Source organism: Chenopodium album, chromosome 3, assembly GCF_948465745.1.
Source record: "Chenopodium album chromosome 3, dcCheAlbu1.1, whole genome shotgun sequence".
Lineage (NCBI taxonomy): Eukaryota > Viridiplantae > Streptophyta > Magnoliopsida > Caryophyllales > Amaranthaceae > Chenopodium > Chenopodium album.
The window spans coordinates 58,749,961-58,755,960 of NC_137836.1; positions in this window are offsets into that span (position 1 = coordinate 58,749,961).

Below are 6,000 nucleotides of genomic sequence, written 5' to 3' on the forward strand. Positions count from 1 at the left end.
GTTTGTCTTCGAAAGGGGGGGTTCATAGGTATAACTATAATGATCCCTCGGCGATTCGTCTTGGGCCCCCTGGGGCTGCTAGAAAATTGCTATTTTCTTCCCCAAAGATGGACGTTGCCACTACTCTAAAACCTCGTGAGGTTTCCTTGTGAGCTGTGACTGTTGCGGGTGGGAATAAGGTTGTGCTTCGCCCTGTAGCTGCTGCTGAAGGTGGGATTGTGATGGTGAGCAAAGTTTAGATGCTAGTACCCCCACTCGGCTGGAGGATATCGTAGTGTCGGGGTCTGCTGCTACTGATGCTGTAGAGCTGCAGGTGGTATCTATGGTGAAGAATGGCCAAGGGTTAAAATGTGATAGGAAATTGGTTCACAATGATGGTATGGCTGCCATGGACACGTGTAAAGGGGTGGGTACACAAATCTTTTTGAGGAAGAGAAATGTGGAGTATGTGAAAGAGAACCAACGTGCTCGTGCAAATCTGCCAGAGAAGAAAATGAAACTAAGTGTGAGTAGTGAATTTTCTGAATTTTCTTTTTCTAAAGTAGAGGGTCTTGGGAATGCCCAAACCCTTGAAAAGCAATGAAAATCTTAAGCTGGAACTGCCACTGGATTGACAACTGACAGGCTAAAGTCGTATCACCCAATCAACAGTATTACCTAAAACCACTAACTAAATATAGATAGGGAAGTAGGGTCGAATCCACAGGGAAACAAGTCTTTCTATTCCTAATTAATTATTATAATCTAAATTATTAAGTAAGCAAGTTATTATTATCCACAGGGAAACTAAACTACGAAGATTAAGAGTAAAGAAAAATCAATGAATAAAAGACCTAGGGCATAGGTTCACCAATAAATAATACTCCAGGGTAGAGTAAAACATAATAATCAAACATCAATGCATCAATTAACCAGATCATAAAGGGCTTTCGCTATGTATTACAATCACAGAATTAATCTACCGGTATTAAATCTCATCTCTCGAATCTCGACTTAACCATTTATAAATTAACATGCCTATTGAAACTAGACCTAAACATCAATTCTCATCTCTCGAATCTCGAATCAATGTTGTCAAACTCATGCATAAAAGATCAGGCCTAATCTAGTCACAGAGCATTAAATCAATCAATAGGAAATTAATATAGCATTGACAATCAACAACAATAAATTACCCCTTTGTATTATTTATGGATCCCCACAACCCTAGAAAGAAAACTACTCAAACATAATTAAATCCAAACTAAACAAAACAATTAAAGGAGACATGATCAAAGAAAGAGAATAAATTACTGAAATTAAATCAAGAGTTGTAGAGAGAGAAAGTAAGACTAAAAGTTTAATTAAAAGGAGAGAAAGAGAAAAGTTAGAGAGAGAAAGAGAAAAGAAAACTAAAACTAAAACTAATTAATAAAACTAAACTAAACTACTGAAAATCCTATGTGAAGAGCTCCCCCCTAGAAACTCACTAAAAGTTAACATAAATAGGCAAAGTAACCGCCTCACCTAGGAGTCATAATCCTAACTAAAGACAACTAATAAGCCTACTTGGTTTTAAAAACAACAAACCCAAATCCAATTAAATGGAATAAACAAAGCAGCTACCTAACGAAATTGAAGTGCATCCTAACGGCCCAGATACAAGCTCACCCGATCGGACTTTGATCCACTCGATCGGGCCTGCTTATTATGCCTAGCAGCCCAACAACTGATATCTTGTGATTGGGTTTGTGTTTTCCTTGAGCCCAACTCTTAACTTGATTGATTAGCTTCTAAGAACTTGAACCTCTTTAATAATCGAGCCCTTAATCACCAAACTAAATAAATTTAGTTCGGCCTTGAGCTTCATATATACGGTCATAAAATACGATCAAACTCCAATGTCTTCGTAGTGGTCTAATAAGCTATGAAATTGTCACAATTCTGCAAATTCCTACAAAATAATATCAACTCTACAAAAACACTAGAAAACGTATATTAGTAATAAAAATAGCTCCGCAGAGCTCAAATAAGCACAAATATGACCATGGGACGGGGAATAAAATATATATAAAATAGACTTATCAACCCGTGGACAGTTAGGGCTCTCCGTGACCGTTGTTGGAGAGATAGGCCAAATGTTGTTTTTGTTATGGAAACAATGATAGATGATAAGCGTTTGAATAAAGTAAAAAATAAATGTGGCTATGTTGATGGTGTTTGTATTAGTAGTATTGGTAAATATGGGGGGATGGGAATGTGGTGGAAAGATGTGAAGGTTAATGTTGTCTCATATTCTGTTCATCACTTTGCTATTGATATTTTGGACAATAATAACTGTGCGATATGGAGAGCTATTGGTATCTATGGTTGGCCTGAACAAGCTAACAAACACTTGACTTGGTCTCTCATGGATTCTCTTAAGTCGGAGTGTGATCTCCCATGTATTATGTTTGGTGATTTTAATGAGATGATGTGCGTGAATGAAAAACAAGGAGGGGTGCCGAGGAGTGATCGTCTCTTAGATGCCTTTAGAGATGTTATGGATAATTGTTCTCTTCGTGATTTGGGATACAAGGGTAGTATTTTTACTTGGGAGAGAGGAAACTCCATTGACACTTTTATGACGGAAAGGTTGGACAGATTTATGGCTGATGAGGCTTGATGTAATCTATTTCCGAATTTTGAAGTCCGTAATATGCCCATTTTCAAGTCCAATTCTGATCATGCTCAGATTATTTTGTCTACGGAAATAGGAGGGAATAGGTGGAGCGGTAGTTCGGGGTTCAAGTTTGAGTCTTTGTGGTTGTCTCGTGAGGACTGTGGGACGGTGGTGGCAGATGGTTGGGGTGCAAGTGTGAGGCTTGATATGGGTCGTAGAGTGGCCGTGTGTGGTGTAAAATTAGCATCATGGGCAGCCACTACCTTCGGATCCTTCAAGAAATGCATTAAGGATGGGGAGGAGAAAATGCGTGAATTAAAAGTTAGGGTGATGGATGGGGCAAAATTGGAAGCATGTAATACCCCTGCTGCGGAGCTGGAAGAGTTGTATCGTCTGGAAGACTCTTATTGGTATACTAGAATGAGAGGTAATGAGCTTAGAGATGGGGACAAAAACACGAAATATTTTCATCATAAGGCGAGCCAAAGAAAAGTGCATAATAGAATTAATATCCTTCAAGATGAGAACGGTGTGTGGTTAAACAAGCTGGTGGATTTAAAGAGGTTGATTTCTGCTTACTTCTCAAATCTGTTTGCTACTAGCTCTCCCACTGGATTTCAAGATGCTTTGGAAGGGATCGATAGGGTTGTTACTAAGGAGATGAATATGATGCTGGATGAGGAACCGTCTACAGAGGAAACAAAAAATGCTCTTTTTCAAATGCACCCTAACAAAGCTCCCGGCCCTGATGGTATGCATGCTCTTTTCTTTCAAAAATTTTGGCATGTTGTTGGTCATGATATTATTGTATTTGTAAAGGGATGGTGGAGAAGGGATGTAAATTTATTGCAGGTTAACAATACTTGCATTGTCCTTATTCCGAAATGCGACTCCCCGTCGCAATTATCGGAATTTAGACCTATTAGCTGTTTTAATGTTATTTATAAAATCGTATCTAAGACAGTAGATAATAAACTTAAGGGAATTTTGGACAAGGTGATTTCCCTTAATCAAAGTGCATTTATTCTGGGATGCCTCATTTCGGATAATGCCCTTGTTTCTTTCAAAAGTTTTCGTGTTATGAAGCGAGGTGGTGAGGGAAAATATAGTAGCATTGCGTTGAAATTAGATATGAGTAAGGCATACGACAGGGTTGAATGGGTTTTTCTGGAGAAGGTTATGGATAAAATGGGCTTCTTTGAAGCATGGATTGGTAGAATAATGAGTTGTCTGCAGAGTGTACAATTTGTTTTTAAAATAAATGGGCAGATTTCTGGTTTTGCCACTCCTACTAGAGGCCTTCGCCAAGGTGACCCGATTTCCCCATATTTGTTTATATTATGCGCAGGTGCGTTCTCGTCGTTGCTAAATAAGGTTGCCTATGAGGGTTTAATCCATGGTGCAAGGGTATGTAAGGGTGCTCCTCGCGTATCTCATTTGTTCTTTGTCGTGACAATATTCTTTTTGCTAGACCTAATACTCAAGAGTGCTATGTGATAGCTAATATTATTAGAAAAGCGTCAGGCCAGAAAATTAATTTGAATAAACTGAAGTTGCGTTCAGCAAAAAGGTTTGCAAAATTCGTTGGAAAGAAATTGTGGATACTCTGGAGGTTCGGGAGGTTGATAAACATGAGACATATCTATGTTTACCAATGAAAATTTGTAGATCAAAGAGAGCTATTTTTGCAAGATTGAAGGAACGACTCTGGAAAAAGTTGTAGGGTTGGAAAGAGAAGTTACTATCGACACCCGGGAAAGAGGTTATGATTAAAGCTGTAGCCCAGGCAATCCCCACTTATATGATGAGTATACTAAAAATCTCTGATGGTGTGGGGAATAGTTTCAAGCCTTTAAAATCCCACTAGCTTGAACCCCACTGTGATCATACACTAAAGTACGGTGGCGTCCAAAAGGGAAGAAGATAGAGCAAAAGAGTCGCCAACAAGTTTTTAAGGAACTTATAAACCATCACGAGGTGAAGGTTACACCCCTTAACGATCCAAGAGATCGTCAACTCCATAAGGTCATGAACCAAATAAGGGTTCGGGGATGATGGTACAAATCCAACCTAAAAGAGATTGAACCTGCCCTAATAATAGGCCTCTACTTTATTCTGCTCGTATTCATGTGCGCTTTCTGATCAACATACAATCAATAGGATTAACCCTAAACCTGTTTAATCTATGTTGGTTGAATTTAATGCACAAATAAACTATTATTGGCGATCACTTGAATTTATAATCATAATTAACCCTAACAAGATTATTAATTATCTTATCAAGCGTGATTACAAGTACGAATTCCCTTTAAACATGCAATAAAGGTGATCAAGCAATAAATAATATAAAATATAATACATATCAAGCAACATAATAATAATCAATAATAATTATAATTAAAATAATCATGAACAATAACGAATATCATAATCATAGCAATCATAATTAATAATAATCATAATTATAACAATATTCATTTTAAAGCATAATAAAAGTAAGATCCTAGGCATGATACTAACAAGATTAATAACAAACCCTAGCATGTCACTAAGCAATAAAAATCAAATCTTTAGCCCTAACATGATACTAACATGAATAAATATTAGGAAGAACATAGGAAGCATCCTAGGAATCATATTTAATATTAAAATTACCCTAGACATGATACTAGGAATCAAAATAACAATATAAACATGATATCTACATCATAAATCAATTAAAACCAATAAAGTACTTACTTGGATGCCTCGTACCTCTTTCTAATAACAAAATACACACGTTAGTAACTTCAAGGAAAATAATAATCAAAACAATTAAATTAAATAATTGAAAGAGAGATTTGGGACCAAACCCTCAGAAATTAAAACCTTTCACGTCTAGGGCGAAGGCAACTTCGAATATGGCTAGGTGTTTCTAGATCTAATGAATGCGAAATTTTGTATTAAAAAGCAAGAAAGAATATTTATTCTAACGAATGAATGAAAATTGATGAATGAAAGAGAATTAAAAGAATTGATGAAGAATTGATGAACGCTTCTTGATGAATGAATATTGATAATTGGTGAATGAAAACGGAGTTTATTAAAACTTAAGAATAAAGAGAATTGGTGAATGAAGAAGAGAACTGATGATTCTTGGGGATTGGTCCCTTAAAACGGAGTTTTTGATACGATATTTATAGAGAAAATCATCCAAAAAAGATAATTTATCAAAACAGAGTCTGAAGACCGCAAAACCATCTTGGCGCCAGCCCTGGCTAGTTGGCGCCAGCACCAGTGGCTAGCGCCTGGCGCCAATCCTGGTTCCAGGCGCCAAGGCTTGGGGTTGGACGCCAAATCGGCTTTTAACGCGTTTTCGA